Source organism: Quercus suber, unplaced genomic scaffold (assembly GCF_002906115.3).
Source record: "Quercus suber isolate HL8 unplaced genomic scaffold, Cork oak 2.0 scaffold_424, whole genome shotgun sequence".
NCBI classification, from domain to species: domain Eukaryota; kingdom Viridiplantae; phylum Streptophyta; class Magnoliopsida; order Fagales; family Fagaceae; genus Quercus; species Quercus suber.
In genome coordinates, this window is record NW_027069875.1 from 487,595 (window position 1) to 505,619 (window position 18,025).

Sequence of the window (18,025 nt, forward strand, 5' to 3'; positions counted from 1 at the left end):
GAATATTTTTCCTTGAGGTGCAGCCATGTACCCATTGAAGATTTCTTTGGTCTCTTTATTCCTACAAAATGAAAGGAAAAAAAAAAAGATAAAGAAAAAAAATTGAAAAATAAAAACATAAACATAAAAATAAAAAACTTGGGTTACCTCCCAAAAGCGCTTTATTTAACGTCTGCAGCTAGACATTATCCTCCATTAAAATCCTGTGTGTGCAAATTGAAGGACTAATTCCTTTGATGTTAGAGATGGTCCAACCTAAAGCCATTTTGTGTTCCCGCAAGACTCTCAACAACTTTTCCTCCTCTACATCACTCAAAGAACTATTAATAATAATTGGCAAAGTAAAGTCTTGGCCTAAGAAAGCGTACCTTAAATTTGATGGAAGCAGTTTGAGCTCAAGTTTAGGAGGTTCCTCAAGTGGAGATGTTGGTTGACATGATTTTAGGTCTTCCACTTTAGGTTGCATTGAAGGAGGAAAGAGTGGTGTAGCCACCAAATATTTTTCACACTCTTTAACCTCTTCATTATTGAATTTAACAGGTGTAGAGCGAGTAAGACATACCTCAAGCGGTAACTTTTGAAAATCATGTCTCGGTCACTTATTTGAAAACAAGAATGTGTATCGGAAGGAAATTCCATAGACTTAAATACATCAAAAGTGACCTCATCCTCTCCGACCCTCAAAACAAGTTTTCCTTGCTGGACATCAATTAAGGTTCTCCCCATCGCAAGGAAAGGTCGATCCAATATCAAAGGAATCTCCTCGTCCTCATTTATATCAAGGACAATGAAGTCAACCGAGAAGATGAACTTGTCAACTTTTACTAATACGTTCTCAATGACTCCTCTTGGATATTTAATGGATCTATCTGCCAATTGTAAAGAGATAGTGGTCGGCTTTACTTCTCCAAGACCCAATTTCCTAAAAAAAGAGAGAGGCATTGGATTAATACTTGCCCCTAAATCACATAAAGCTCTATCAAAATAAGATTTTCCTTTAGTGCAAGGGATAGTGAAACTCCCCAGATCTTTTAGCTTAGGCGATAGCTTCTTTTGTAAGATTGCACTACTCTCCTTTGTCAGCATTACTGTTTCATGCTCCTCCAATTTCCACTTCTTTGATATAATATCATTCAAAAATTTAGCATATATAGGCATTTGTTCCAAAGCTTCAATGAGAGGAATATTAATATACAATTGCTTAAATATACTTAGAAATTTAGAAAACAGATCATCCACATTGTTTTTTCTTAATCTTTGTGGAAAAGGAATTGGTGGATCATAAATTGAAGGAGAATAAGTCTTAAAAGTAACTTCCCTGTATTTTTTGGATTTTGAAGCTCTTTCATCCTCCATAGTCTTCTCAGCTTGCTCCACTTCTTTCATCTCTGAATCGGCTTCCTTCATCTTTGACTCTTCATTATCCACAGCTTCATCTTGTTTGGCATTTGTTACTTTTAGCTCCTCATATGTTCGTCCACTTTTCAATGATATTGCCTTTACATGCTCTTTCAGATTGGTGACAGTGTTGCTTGGCAAAGTTCCTGTAGTCCTCTCTGTGAGCATGCTTGAGAGCTGACTGATCTGCACCTCAAGATTACAGATTGAAGCTAAGTTGTTTTGGATCACCACATTTGTCTTTGCATGTACTGCATGAACATGTCCTCAAGTGTCAGCTTCTTCTCTTGCTATGGAAATTGCTGAGGTGATTTAGCTTGCCCTTGGTTATTGCTCCATGAGAAGTTGGGGTGATTCCTCCATCCAGGATTGTACGTGTTCGAGTATGGATTATTTTGACGTTGAAAATTTGACACGTGATTTGTCTGTCCATAACTCGATTGGGCAAAAGGATTTCCCACTTGGCAATCGAAACTTGAATGATTTCCTGCACAATGATCACAAACAACATTAGTTTGAATAGCATTAACATTCATTTTACCTAGTTGTTGAGACAAAGTTGCCATTTGTGCCGCCAATGAGGTAATAGAATCAAGTTCTAAAACTTCAGCTGTCTTTCTTGGCATTGCTCTTTCTGTAGGCCATTGATAGTTGCTGGATGCCAATTCTTCCAGAAGTTCATAAGCTGCCTCATGAGTTTTACTCATTAAAGCTCCACCAGCTGCTGCATCAACCATAGACCTGTTTGTAGCTCCTAGACCATTGTAGAATGTTTGCACTTGAAGCCATGCTGGAAGGTCATCATGAGGACACCTTCGCAATAAATATTTGTACCTCTCCCATGCTTCATATAATGATTCACCCTCAAATTGGATGAACGTGGTGATATCATTCCTTAGCTTTGCTGTCTTTGCAGGAGGGAAATATTTTGCTAAGAATTTTTGTGCCAACTCCTCCCATGTAGTAATGATGCCAGGTGGCAAAAAATTCAACCAAACTTTTGCTTTATCTCTAAGTGAGAAGGGAAAAATCCTTAATCGAATCACATCATCTGTCACTCCGTTATGTTTAAAAGTATCACAAATTTCCAAGAAATTTACAATATGGACATTAGGATCCTCTTATGATAGCCCCCCGAACTGGACAGTCTGCTGTATCATCTGAATGATGGCCGGCTTGATCTCAAAATTATTGGCTTGTATGGCTGGCCTCCTTATGCTCGATGTAGCTCCATTTACCGAGGGCATAGCATAATCTCTTAACGCCTTTTGCTCTTGATCGGCCATCTTAGATAGAGATGTGTTGGCCTCTTTCTTCTTTTCTTTCTTAAGCTGACATAAGGTTCTTTCAATTTGAAGATCAAAGAGTGTATGCTCTAATAGTTTAGATCGGGGCATGCACTTTTAACTCCTGAAAAGAAAGAAAACAAACTCAGATGCACCTAATTAATTTTTTTTTTCAATAAATAAAATAAAATCCAAAGTAGTAAATATCTAGCTAGTATCAATATCAATAACAAATAGTTAATCCTCGGCAACGACGCCAAAAACTTGTTCGCGTAAAATAATTTGCAAATGCACAAAATCGTAACAAGTAGTAAAGTGTTTTTAGAAAACGAATGTCAAACCCACAAGGATTAACTATGTTATTGAATACCGAAATTCACTAAATTAATTACTATTTGGAAAATCAAAAATAAATGAAATGTTCTATTCTATGAATTAAATTAAACTATTTAATAAAAATAAATCTACGAATAAAAAGAATTAACAAGGCGTAAAAAAAAACCTAACAGTGTAAAAATATGATAAGAATGGATCTAGAGCAGTTGATTTTACCTAACAAATCCCACACAATTTATTCTTCCTAATTATTAAATTCTAATAATCTCCCGTTGATGATTAAAAATTCCTTAAGCATTCAATATCTTCTCTCGAATAATATCAAAAATATCTTCAACTAACAATTCCATATCTCTATATGAATTTAATTAATTGGAGACTCATTACGTACTTTGAATTTTTTGAAAAATCACACTAGTCGCAGTAAAGCATCTCTACTTTCGCTCAACTAATGGTGTTTAATTCTAGAACTAAAATAACAAATCACCTCTCGGTCTCATTGTAATTCAATTGATCAAACTATAATTTGTAAAAAATAGTAAGCATTAAGAATAAGAATTAAACACTCAATCATTGAAATATTAAAAATAAAATAACTCAGAAAATAAATTGTGTGTTCATTGCTAGACTAATCACTGCTCTAGAAAATAAAATTTAGTTCATAATAAAATTGAAAAGAAAACAAATAAAACTTATGTCTTTCATCTACATTGGTTGATCAACATGAAACTCTCGCCTTTGTCCTCAGATCCTCCTCTTCATAAAGACTCCCAAAAGCAAATTCCTCTATGCGGCAGCCCCCTTTTCCTCTCAGGTTTCTCTTCTTTTCCTCTTTTTTTTTTCCTAAAGAGCTTTTAAATAGGTCAAGGAATTCTATTCCCGTTTGGAGAAAATCCCAGATTTTTAGGCTTCATTTAACCGACAATGTTGGCCCATTTATCTTTGGAATTATGACTTTTGGTAAACTACAAAGTTGTAGCCCTTTAAGTTAAATTTCCAACCCAACTTGAATCATCTCGATTGGATATTTGAGCCGAAAGTTATGCCAAAATTACTAACCAATGTGCAAGCTGGAATCCTAATCTGAATTGGACTTAGATTTAATTGGCTTAGCCCCACTTTGCATGTAAAGCCCTTACAGATTAATCTGAATCTTCTAATTCCTTCAAAGAACAAATGAATAGATAAATAAAAATAAAAATCAAATCAAATCAAAAGAAATAAAGGAAAACTAACAATTTTAATAAATAAGAGGATAATAAAAATCATGTAAAAATTACACTTATCACACAATAATAAAACGCCTATTGGAGAAAATTGGCATACATTTTTTAGTGCCAAAGTTGTCACCCTTACTTGCTGTCGAAGCCAGACTGCATCAACTTTTATATAGTTGAAATTTACAACTACGAGTTTTGTTGGCTTTAATTCCGTGCCAAATTTGATTGTCATTTTATTCAATCTTTTGTACCATGTATTTGTTGTGGGATTTAATTGTAAGGTTTGTGTGATAGAGAGAGAGAGTGTGTGTGAAGACTCAAGCAATTGAAGATAGAAGATTTCTCACGGTTAGCTCGCTACTAAACATCCCGCTAAGTGATGCATGTGCCCTGCACATTACTGGAATGCGAAGAGTCAGTACAGATGGAGATAGCTATGTTTCGCGAATAGCTCGCGAGTAAGGCCTTCCCGCAAGACACTTGCGAAACAATCTATTTTACCAGGCTGTGCTATTTGATACACACTTTCCATACCCACACTATATATACCCACATTACCCACAAATGTTAAGGAGTTCTTCTGAGAGAAAACCCTAGCCACAAAACTTGAGTGTTAGAGATTGTTATACCCACATTTCTCTACACAACTGCTTATGGTTTTCCCTCAACTCCTACCTCTCCATTTCCATACCATTGAGAGGTTGATAGCCCAAACACTTACCACATCCTTTCAAAGTGTCAAGTGAGGTTTTGGTATTGTTGGAAAGCATTGGAAGAAACCAAGGATGGCAGATGCAACATGGAGCATGTTATAGCGTTTGGAGAGTTAAACAAGACACGGTTTCGAGAGGCCTTGTTGGAGTAGAAGCTTGGAGGGCTTAGGTACATCGGGTAGATTAGGCTTGAAGGGTCTCTTGCTAACCCATGTATTCCAACTGATTGTCTAGTGGATCAATTATCATTTAGAGGACAGCAGAGAGGTTTTTCGCCGAGTTCTTCAGTTTCCTCCTTAATAACACATCGGCGTGTTATCTTGTATTTGCATCTCTCTTCCCTTCTCTTTTATATTCCATTTTACAGCTATGTTGTTAAGTTTATAGATTAGAGTAGCTTGTTTGTTTATCTGCTCGCATTTACACTATTCCATACTTAGTATTAAGTTAATGTAAAATTAATCGAGACGTAACTTTAATTTGGGGGGTTTAAACAGTTCTTGTGTTTTCAACATATTTTTGAGCTTTTAATTGGTATCAAAGCAGGTGCACTAGCTGTGGTTTAATTACCATAGTGCGATCCTTGACCCCGTTTGAGATAGATCGATCTCAATCTTAAATGTTCCACCATGTTTTGTTGGTAGTAACTATGCCTTTTGGAAAGTTCGAATGAGGGCATTCTTGTGTTCAATTGATGATACTGTTTGGGATGCGGTAGAAGTAGGATGGACTAGGCCTTAGGCCGCTAAATCCACTTGGGATAAGGCAGCACTTGTGGCAGCTAACGCTAACAGTAAAGCTTTGAAAGAAATTTTTTGTGGTGTTTCTCCAAATGAGTTTCACAGGATTTCTCACATAATAATTACCAAGGAAGCTTGGGAGATATTGGAGACCACCTATGAAGGCATGAAAAAGGTAAAAGATACTAAGTTGCAGATGCTAACTACTCAATTTGAAGAGCTGAAAATGAGTGAAGATGAGTCTTTCGACTCATTCTATAGCAAGCTAAATGAAGTAGTTATTGGCAAGTTCAACTTGGGTGAGAAGATGGAAAACTAAAAGATAGTAAGGAAAATCCTTCAATCATTGCCGGACAGCTTCTAAGCAAAAGTCACAGCTATAGATGAAAGTAAAGATTTGGATGAGATTAAAATCCAAGAGCTCATTGGATCTCTCCAAACATAGGAGTTGGAACTACCTTCTCATAAGTCGAGAAATTATATCGCTCTTAAAACCATTATTGAGAGAATGGATGATTCCTCTGAAGGAGATGATGTGGAGAAGGAGGTAGCATTCCTAGCAAAGTACTTCCAAAAATTTCTGAAGATGAAGAACAGTGGGAAACCATTCAATAGAGGGAAGTTTTCATCCTCCAAAGGTGATAGGAAGGAGTTTAAGAAGAAAGATGGAAAGGATACTCAATCCCCTCAAAGCATTGTGTGTTAGGAATGCAATGGCATGAACATCTCGAGAAGGAGTGTCCCAACTATCTAAGAGGGAAGGGCAAAGCGTATGCCACAACACTTAGTGATTCGGATTCTTCCAATTCAAATTTGGAAGAGATCTGTGATGGAGAAGGGAATTACTTCGCTTTTATGACTATTGCACATGTTGAGTCCTCGGAGGACTTGAGTTTACTAGTGGAAGAGCTCGGTGAACGTAGTGAAGTGGAGTCAATGGGAGTAGTAGAAGAATCCGATGCTGAAGAAGATGAAAGTGCAGTGAAATTTCAAGAAAACTACAATTCCCTCCTTGAGAAGTCAGGAGAATATACAAGGGTGGCCAAAGTAGCCGTTAAAAGATGAAGAAGGCAGAAGAGGACTATAGAAGTTTCCTAGTGTGATATAAGAAGGCCAAATGTGAAATAGAGACGCTGAATGGAGAGCTGACCGAAGCCTACTCAAAGATAAAATTCCTTGAGCTTAAGGTGGTTCTAGCCAATGCTAAAGTAGAGCGAGTTTCCTCTAAGAAGCATGATGATGTTCTCTCTCATAAAAAACCTTTCTCCGACAAAGCTGGCTTAGGATATACTAGAGAGAGTAGTTTGGCTTTCAATATATCCAAGGAAGTTAAGTTTATGAAAGCCAAAGAACCAAAAGTAGTTGTCACTACTGCGAAGAAAGTAAAGGTAGAGAAGAATAGAAATGTAGTTGACCAATAGGTGTTGAATAAGCCTCATAACCAATTAGTGGTTAAGTTTGAAGCCAAAGGGAAATCACTTCCAAAATCACAAAAAGGTCTGAGAATTCAACATTTCTGTCATCATTGTGGACTTCAAGGACACACCAAACCAAATTGTCATAAGTTGAGAGCATTGAAGAATGCAAGTGATCAGAGGTCAAGAGGACCAAGAAATGACAAAAGGAATTGGGATGTTGAGCAATCAAGAGGTCGAGATGGTAAGTCTAGTGCGATGGATGTGATGAAAATGATTGATGCATTCACCACCTGTTTGGCAAGCTTCTCTAGAAGGTTTGAAGGCCACAACACTCGTACCCAATCCTATAGGGATATCACCCCAAACGCACGTGCCGTGTGGGTGAAGAGGGGTACTCATGCATAAGTATTACAACATGTCCATGCATTAATACTTCCGATGTTTAGGGGCATATATTCATGCATCACGACATGCATAATTCACTTTGTGTCAATTGTTTCCGCTTTATAACATGTTTCTTTTACTTGTTTTGGTTTGTATTTGTTTTTTTAATCTTACTTTATTTGATTTGTTTTTTAGTGTGTTCAAAAATTCAGAAACCCATAAAAATTGAAAAATCTACAAAAAGTTTAATCGCTTATGTTGTGTATATCACATGTGAGTTTGGCCTAGTACCTTCGTACTAATGGCATAGTGCATTTACGAGCTTCGCTTGTTATGTATACACATATATCTGTGTGAGAGAAATCTTTAAAACTATGTGTGATTGTTGTAAGTAGATCTTCAAGCTTGTCATGAATGATTGGTCAATAGTCTTGATGATCATGATACTTGCATAGACTTGTGCCTATATATCTTCCCACTTTTACTTTTATGTTTTTGCAATAGAGCTCATCAAATGTAAATCTCCAAATGAAAAGAGATAATGAGCTACAAAAGCCTGTCGCGCATACTAGTATTTGACTAGGAAAATGGGAAAGCGACTTTTTTATTGAAATGTATGGTGCTCAAAAAGCCAAATGCTAATTCTCAATGTTGAAATATCAAAAATTTCAAGCACTAATCTCAAAAAGAGATGTATCATCCAAAAAGGATCAAATGTTATGATTTATGCAGAAGCCAAATGAAAAGCTTCTTTGCTTTGTAATCAATCTCTTGTGGGAGGTCATATATGCTTATTTCTATAATTGAGATAGTCCACTTGACTTAGTACCAGTTGTGTATGACTTGATTGAATTGATCATTGAAGCTTCGATCTGGTCTAAAGACTATTCCACATTTGATACTCACACACAACCCACAAAACTTTGTTCAAATAATGCTTATCTCATTGTGTGATTGTACATGTTCACATGTGATATGTATGCTCAAGTACTTGCGGATCAAATCCAAAAAGATTTTTGAGTGTTTTATATGTTTTTGAAAGTGTTTTTATACTTTTGTGTTTTTAGTTTTTGTTCAAAATGTATTTTTGTGCTTTTCTTCAAAAACTAGTTCAGAGATTGTTTCGCGAGAAGCTCGCGACTTAGAGCTTCTTGCGAAATGTGCTTAAGGGAAACTAAAAAGTCACATTTTCTTACAGAAAGTCTTACTACTACGTCGTGAGTATTTTGCTACTAAACCCTTCTTGAGAAATATTTTTAGGAAAAAAAATGGAAAATTTTCCAATTCATACAGAGACTATCGAGACTATCTCGCGACTTATTCATGACTAAAAGCTTCTCGTGAAAGCTTTTGAGCTTTAGTGGCCATTCTCGCGACTATCTTATGATTGTCACACTACTACCTAACTCGCGAAAAATGAGTGTTTTAGTTTTTATGTAACAGATGTGACATATTTTCAAATACTCTTAATTTCCCTCGCATTGCCTCTCTCAAACACCCTTCAACCCAAATCTTATTTTCACTCAAACCCCATCATTTTCAAGCAAAAATCTCAGCAAAATCACTTCAAGGTATGTTTTCCTAAACATTGTTTTCATTTTTGTCTTAAATTTTTCAAATTTTAGCATAGGGTTTTAAAAATTGGGGATTTTCGAAAATTGGGTTGGGGTTCTTATTTTTGTGAAAATTTTTTCAAAATTTTGATTAGGTTAAGTCCCATTTGCTATGTTTGTGTCTGTGTTGGCCCATGTGGCATTCTAAGCATGTATTGAGGAAGTTTTCACTATGTACATGCATTGTTCATAGTTGTAGTGCATTGTTGCATGTTAGGTGTTTGACAGAATGTCCTAGTGACACTCTTGTGTTGAATTGGACTCAACTGAGTTCCAATACTTGGGTTTACTCCTGATTGAACATGTGTAACATGTTTTGGTAAAAGGGTATATGTTTTTACGTATTTTCACAATTTGTGCCTCAATGCCATGTCATGCACACACTAGGCACACACTAGGCATCCTCTAGGCACACCCAATGCATCACCTGCTACACTCACATCCATCAGCACATGCACAGCCCATACATACATATGCATAGTTACTTACTTCATGCGTTGTGTTTATGTTTACATGTTTTAACTATTATAACATGCTATTTTGAGTTGGTTATGCTCTGTTTTAGGTTTTTTTACCTTTGTTTTGAACTAACATGTATCTAATCATGTTTTTGTGTTCTATTTTGTGTTTTTGCATGTATTTCTTTTCTGTTCTATGTTCCTTTGTGTAGATGTCTCCTACTAAGCATGCAGCTCCTAAGAGATCATCCTTCAAACGTGCACGCACTAATTTTGATAACTTCTGGTCTGCTGAGGCTGACATGAAGTATAATGACTGCTATAAGGATAAAACGATCATCATGGAAAGAATCATACAAATGGAATCACTTGAGGACACTTTCATACTTGAAGTGTTCAAGGATAGGACATGAACAAAGCTCTTGAACCTGAGTGGGGTTGTGTACTCAGAGATCATCAAAGATTTCTTCTCCAATGCCAGTGTAGAAGAAAATCACACAGACTGCTAGGTGAGACACAAAGAGTTTGTCATTACCAGGAAAAGTATTCGAGATTTCCTAGAAGTTCGTCCTCCCTCACAGCCAATTACAATGCAATATGAGGATAGATTGGGTTCTACTTAGGAGATGATAAGGATACTCGATGGTACACCAAAGAAATCATCCATGAACACAATACCATTCTCTTTGGAGATGAGGACATTTGCTCATGTGATGATCCACAATCTATATCCGGTCACCAACCTTTCCACACTGTATTCTCCGAGGACAATCTTCCTGTATGATCTCTTTACCCACAAAGAGATAGATATTTGTGGACACAATTTCCACATTTTGAAGAAGAGCATTGAGAAGCAAACTTCCTGACCAGTAATGCCATTCCCCTCACTCATTATGGGCCTCATTGCACAGACAAGGCTCAAAAATTCATAATGGCCTTACTTTGGTTCAGAGGGACTATCCTATTGGTGCACACATAGTGACTAGGATCACAGCTCACATCAAAGGCTCCAAAGTAGGTGTGCATACGATACCACAAGATCGTGTTGAGGACGAGGGTGGCGATATAGAGGAAGAGATTGATAGATTCACTTCTGCTCTAAAGACTTCAGCTCAGCCATCATCTTCAACACCAGCATGAGGATCAGACAAACTTGATCGCCTCCTAGCTAAAATGGACTAGATGTCTGTCTTGCTTAACTCACATGTCCAGCATACTGCAGACCAGTTTTCCTATATTCAGGGCCAGATCACTGCCTTATCCTCACAAATCGATGATTTGTCCATGGCGTAGGGATCAAGTTCAGAGTCTGATCAATTCTAGCCTTTTTGGTTATTCTGATCAAAAAGGGGCAGAAATTTTTGAGGGGGAGCTTGCATAGTTGAAGGGGTGCATAGCTGGCATAGCTTAGACCTTAGATACATTGGTTAATTACAGGCGGTTTAGCTTTATTTATGGTTTGATTTAAATTGTTTCAACATCTACAACTCTTGGATAGTTGTCTTTACTGCTTTTGTTTACAGCTTTAGTACATTGTCATTAATTTCAGTTTGATGTTCAATATTTGTGATCATCTCAATGCTTTGTAGCATTTTTTAGCACTTCTAGATGTTGTCTATATATCTTGAATACCTCACTCTTGTGCCACAATAGGATATTGTTTCCTAGATGCAAATACTTCGTGTATTTTGTATTGGTTGAGTGTTGGACATGCAATTGATCCTTTGGATTGTTCTTAATTGCATTGCGTGTCCGGATGAGCATTTACTTGCTATGATCAAGATATGCTTACATGTTTATAGCATTTACAAACTTGATCGCATTTTATTTGTTCATGTATGTACCTTGTGTTCAACTTGTCGTAAGCTGAATGAAAGTTTTGTTTATGTGCAAGTGTTTTAGGTTACAAGTATATACGGACAAGCGCTTCACATCTTCTAGATTAGGTGTGAGTGAGTTTTGCCACTGTTCCCAAAATTACATTTAAGTCTAGAGTCTGTTTTAGGGGTTTTGTCACGGAATAGACAAAGGGGGCGATTGTAAAGTTGTAATTTAGCGATTGTAAAGTTGTAATTTACAACTATGTGTTTTGTTGGCTTTAATTTTGTGCCAAATTTGATTGTAATTTTATTCAATCTTTTGTACCCTGTATTTATTATGGGATTTAATTGTAAGAGTTGTGTGATAGAGGGAGAGAGAGAGAGTGTGTGAAGACTTAAGCAATTGAAGACAGAAGATTTCTCGCGGGTAGCTCGCTACTAAGCATTCTGCGAAGTGATGCATGTGCCCTACACATGATTGGAATGCGAAGAGTTAGTACAGATGGAGACAGTTGCATTTTGCAAGTAGCTCGTGGGTAAGGCCTTCTCGAGAGCACTAGTGAAACATTATGTTTTGCCAGGCTATGCTATCTGATACACACTATCTGTACCCACACTATATATACCCACATTACCCACAAATGTTAAGGAATGCTTTTGAGAGAAAACCCTAGCCACAAAACTTGAGAGTTAGAGATTGTTATACCCACATTTCTCTACACAATTGCTTGTGGTTTTTCCTCAACTCTTACCTCTCAATTTCCATACCATTAGGAGGTTGATAGCCCAAACACTTACCACACCCTTTCAAAGTGTCAAGTGAGGTTTTGGTGCTACTGGGAAGTATTAGAAGAAGCTAAGGATGTTAAATGCAACATGAAGCTTGTTATGGGATCCAGAGAGTTAGACAAGACATAGTTCCGAGAAGCCTTGTTGGAGTAGGAGCTTGGAGTGCTTAGGTTCATCGAGTAGATTAGGCTTGGAGGGTCTCTTGCTAACCCATGTATCCTAACTGATTGTCTAGTGGATCGATTACCACTTGGAGGGCGGCGGAGTTGTTTTTCCCCGAGTTCTTCGGTTTCCCCTTTGATATCATATCAGCGTGTTATCTTGTGTTTGCATCTCTCTTCCCCTCTCTTTTACATTCCATTTTATTGCTGTATTGTTAAGTTTATGGATTAGAGTAGCTTGTTTGTTTATCCACTGCATTTACACTATTTCGCACTTAGTATTAAGTTAGTGTAAAATCAATCTAGCCATAACTTTAATTTGGGGGTCTAAACAGCTCTTGTGTTTTCAACACATTTTCGAGCTTTCAATTTTTAATCCTGGTACATAGCCAATAGTCAAAGCAATCCTATTATATCTGTTTCCTATGTACCCACCAAATTCCTCGTCTGAATCACCAGCAATATCTTTTCATTTGACTGACATTAACATTTATGTAAAATAATAAATAAAAAAATCAATAAAAGTAAAATCCTTATTCTTCTGTGACAACTTCCCCAGAAAATGAAAATTTACCAATAAAAACTACCCAACTAAAGAAAATAAGAGATATAAACCTCTCTAAATTCATTGGTAAGAGCGTCTCTTCAGATTAAATGGGCTAGCAACAGTTATAATTAATGGGGTACTCTGACCTAATCTCTTTGTTATCTGCATTACAATCATTAACAAAAAAATTAAGTAACAAATTAAAAAGGCCAAAATACACTTTTTGTTTCTGAAATTTGATTTAAATTCAATTTTGGTCCCTCAAATGATAAAAATTCCCATTCCATCCATGAAAAACTCAAAATGTATCAATTTTGTCCTCCAATCTTTTTGCCATTAAAGAAATTGCAGTATTGGTAAACAAAACAAAGTGCTGATGTGTTAAAAAGATGAGATGGCCTAAAATATATTTAAAAGAAGGAAAATGTTAACATGAGTGACGCAAAAATTAACATATTGTGACTGGTGTATAATAGTACTATCAATGAAGAGTCTATACTCACCATTAGGAAGTGATGTTTCACAAATTAATTACAACTTAACACCTCAACAATTTATGAAAAAGAAATATAAAAAATGCCAAAGTTATTATAAATATTTTACTACACAAGACTTATAAACTTAAGTGGCTATAGTGGGTTTAAATTAGCTTAACTGTTAACATCTCTGATTATTGAATAAGAGATCAAGGTTCATTCTTTGCTTACACCAAAAACCAATCGGTATCTTAGTCCGATAATAAAGAGATCAATCATGAGAAGCAGATGACATAGATTGAAACTCTAAATGACAATAAATGTGATTATTGATTCAACGCATAATAAATAAATGTCTTAATACTACTTTGTGATTGGTGATACATTAACTTACATGTAAGGTTTATGTACTTCTCAAACAAAATTTAAAAAAAAAAAAAAAAAAACTTGTATAAGGTTATGTAAAATCCGTAATATCACACTTATCAATAGCATTACCCTGTAAAAATATGAAAAGTTTTTGGCTCTAGCATTGTTGAAATACTAAAACTACTACTAATTTTACTATCAACAATTACAAATTGAGATGAGAATGAATATGATTGGTACTGTAAATTCGGTCCACAAGGAACCCGGGAAGGAAACCATATCTTTCAAGGTATAACAAAAATTCATCCAAAATTTAGAAACCCTTTGCACTTATGAAAAAAAAGAAAAAAGAAAAAGAAGAAACCTATTGAATGTTATGACTCATGTGTATGCTGGATAGTGCTTCAATTCTTAAAACAAACTTATTAATTCATTTGAATTTTCTGTTTCTCAAGCTAAGCAAGGCTATTTTGGTGTGATGGACCTCTAGATGTAAAAAATCTAATAGTAAAGATGATGTTGTAATCAATTGTGATGTTCATGTGGTTTATATGAAAATTTTTGCTCTATGTATAGAACCTTTAAATTTGTTATTGTTGAAAGAGAAATGGCAAAGTTTGGTTCAAGTTTTTGAGTATACAGTATAAGCAGAGATTCAAAGATATGCATGTATATAGAGTATCAATAAATAATAACAAAAAAGTCAAAACTCAAAGAGAGTCAAGAATATGACAACAATACAGACACCATCACAATCTAGATATAGTTAAGCTGATCAAAAATTTCAGCACTTCTTTCAAGTTTTTATTGAAATTACATGTTGAATTGTTCTCAAATCAATCATGTAGTTTGAGTTTCACTTTAGTTGCAACGAAATATCTATGGGCAGCCTTTCAAGGCTTCATGCACATAATTTTTTTTTCTATTATGCTATAGATTTTGAAAGCCAATTTATCAAACTACAAAAGCACTCTGTGACAACATATTGATTCATATTTTTTTGTACATTTAGGGTAAAAGTCTCAAGTAGTGTCAAGATAAATTAGCAATTATTTTAGGTAGGACATAATAGACAAATGTAGTAGTAGTAGTAGTACTAAAAAAAAGCTTGTAAGGCCAGCAAAACCTGATGCTTAGAAAGGTTTCAAATAATATGTAAATCTATCATCCCACAAGTGTTTCTTCTTACTTCCCCTCCCCCCCCCCCCGGTCCTCCCTTTTTTAGGGATAGGACTCTCTCATCAATCGTTTTAAGAGCAAGAGATTTGCTCTTCTTCTGCATAGGTAGTGACAATTCGTATGTCTACAATGACCCGACTAGCTCTTGAACTCTGATGTCGTCAAGATCCTTGCTCTCTTCAATGGTCGTTACTTTGGCACGAACACTTTCTGGTAGTGACCGAAGGATCTTCCTTACAACTTTAGAATCCTCCGTCTTTTCCCCAAATTAAACTTGCTGACGACCACCTCGTTCAGCTTACTATAAAAAGAGTCAAAAGACTCATCCTCATTCAGCTTACTATAAAAAGAGTCAAAAGACTTATCCTCGCTCATCTTGAGCTCCTCAAAGCGAGTGACCAACATCGAAGTTTGGTGTCCTTCACCTTCTTAGTCCCTTCATAAGTTGTCTCTAGAATTTCCCATGCTTCCTTAGCAATGGTGATATGTGAAATCTTGTGAAATTCTTCTGGAGAGACATCACAGAAAATGGCATTCAAGGCTTTGCTATTTGCATTAGCCGCTGTAAGTGCTACCTTATCCCAGGTGGATTTGGCAGCCTTTGGCTTAGTCTAACCAATTTCAACTGCATCCCACACAGCATCATCAATAGAACATTAAAATGCCTTCATTCGGACTTCCCAAGAAGCATAATTATTACCATAAAAAAATGGTGGTACATTAAGAGATTGAGACCAATCCATCTCAATGTAGGGTCAGAGATTACACTTAGGTATTTAAACCACAACAAGTGTACTTGCTCTGATACCAATTGAAAGTTCAAATAGCGTTGAAAACACTATGAACGTTTAGACCCCCAATTACGAAATATCAATTCAAGCTTATTATCAAACAATTAATGTGCAGAACATGAACATAAGCCAAACACAAAATTGATAATTAATCTAAGCCAATTATAATTACATCCACGGCAAAAAATAAAAGGCAAAGATAAAGAAAGAGAGATGCAAATACAAGAAACACGCGATGTGTTATCGAAGAGGAAACCAGAAGCTCGGCGAAAACCTCTCCGCTGCCTCCAAGGGTAATAATCCACTAGACAATCAGTTGGAATACATGCAGCAAAGACCCTCCAAGCCTAATCTACCCAGTACCTAAGCCTCCAAGCTTCTACTCCAACGAGGTTGCGCCGAACCTTTTTCTTTTCTAGCTTACCGGATTCTGCTATAAACCAAAGCATCAACCAATAGTCATTGGTCACTTCCAAACTACTTCCCTTAGCACCAAATGTACCTTCTCATAGACGTGGGTGTGATAAGAAAAGGATTTTGGTCAAGAACCTCTCAAGGATGTATCAATGGAGAGGAATAGAGTAGAGGAATTTGAAGAGTCTCTTAGTGAAGATTGGGGATGAGGCAATCTTATTTTGCTCTAGGGTTTCTCTCACAAAATTCTCTCTTGAAACTCTCTACATTTTGTGGGTAAAAAGGTCTATATATAGTGGTGTGTGTTTGGAATATGAAAAGTCAGTTTTTGCCAAGCAGGGTAAGTTAGCGACTTGTCTAAGTCGCGAGTTCAAGTCACGAGGTAACGACCTGGCCAGCCTAGGACTTTTGTCCTGTAGTACGACAGCTGGCGTGACCCTTCACCTTCCCACATGCTTCTCACGTGCACAACATTTGGCGGCTTGCAAGCCGCGAGTCAGTCGCGAGTCCTAGCCGTGAGTCTCTGCTTCTTTGCACAAAGATGAGCAATTCTTCACACTCTCTTCACACACTACTCTTACATGAATCCCACCTAAATACAGGGTTACTAAGTGCTAAATTACAAACAAATTGACACGAAATAAAGCCAACTAGATGGTTGGTAAATTTCAACCTTACAGGAGGTGAGATAAAAAGAATTCAGTGATAATAAAAAAAAAAAAATGGTACGTTTGTGGAAAAAGGAAAAAAGTGTTTTTTTTTTTTTTTTTTTCTAAAATAAGTTGTATTTGAAAACTAATGTGGGAGAGAAATGTGGAGCTAGGAGAATTTTTATTTATTTATTTTAAATTTAGCTTAAAATTAGGTGTTTTTGAAATGCTAATTTTACATGTCCAACCCTACGATTTAAGCCTTAGAAACAGATGAATTTGAGGGTATTTCAGGCATCTAAATAGACGATCCTAAACAGGGTAATACCCTTAAATAGTACTATAGATACATGTTACGTGTGTGAGTACCAAGCAAAATGAATAAATCTAGCCACCTCAAAATATTTTTTTATAGAAGGATTGGCATGTAATTTGGTGGCTCTGTGAAAGAGATACAATTGAATGGGATTTCGGTTTTGGTTGATGATGGTAATGCCTAGGGCTGTCCATGGGTCGAGTCAAGTTGGCAAAATCAACCCATGCCCATTTTCCCACGCAAACCCACCAACTTAAATACGATCTAAACCCACCCAATTATTAATTGGGTTTAATGGGTAGTAACCCAATTAGACCCAATTATAACTAATGTTAATTGGGTTTTAACTAGATACCCAACTAAGCCCAAATATCATTTCTACAAACCACCAAACTCTAAAGTACCCCAAAACCACTAAAAAGACCAAAATACCCATAAAACCCCCAAAATTACCAAAATACCCCCTAAATCTAAAAAATGACCAAAATACCTCTAAAACATTAAAATGACCAAAATACTCCCTAAACCCATCAAATAACCGAAATACCTTCGAAACCTTAAAAGAAAAAAAAAAAACCAAAGTACCCCCCTAAACCTAAAAAGTGAATGAAATACCTCGAAAACCCAAAAATGACCAAAATACCCCCGGAACCTAAAAAACGATCAAAATTCCATCGAAACCTAAAATTTTTCTCATTTTGTTTTTGTTTACTTACCCGATTGTGTACTAAATTGGATTGGTAGTAGATGCTTAACAATATTGGTGGAGAATATTACTTAAGAATAAAAAGCATTTGGGAAGAGTAGAATAAATATTTTGATTTTTATTAAGAATGATCTCAATTGCAATAATAGAACAATTACTATCTATAACAACACTACTGATCATAGCATATTTCAACAAAAGGCTGAACTTAAACAACTCAGAAAATAACTAAAAAAAAATT

The 18,025-nt window shown here is 36.1% G+C and overlaps 1 non-coding gene across 1 annotated transcript; it reads left to right on the forward strand.

The window, feature by feature from the left end:
- Positions 1–2,193: 2,193 nt before the first annotated feature.
- On the forward strand, positions 2,194–2,300 carry LOC111989245 (small nucleolar RNA R71). Its single transcript, XR_002880523.1, has one exon. It is a non-coding gene; the product is annotated as a small nucleolar RNA R71 (small nucleolar RNA).
- Positions 2,301–18,025: the final 15,725 nt, after the last annotated feature.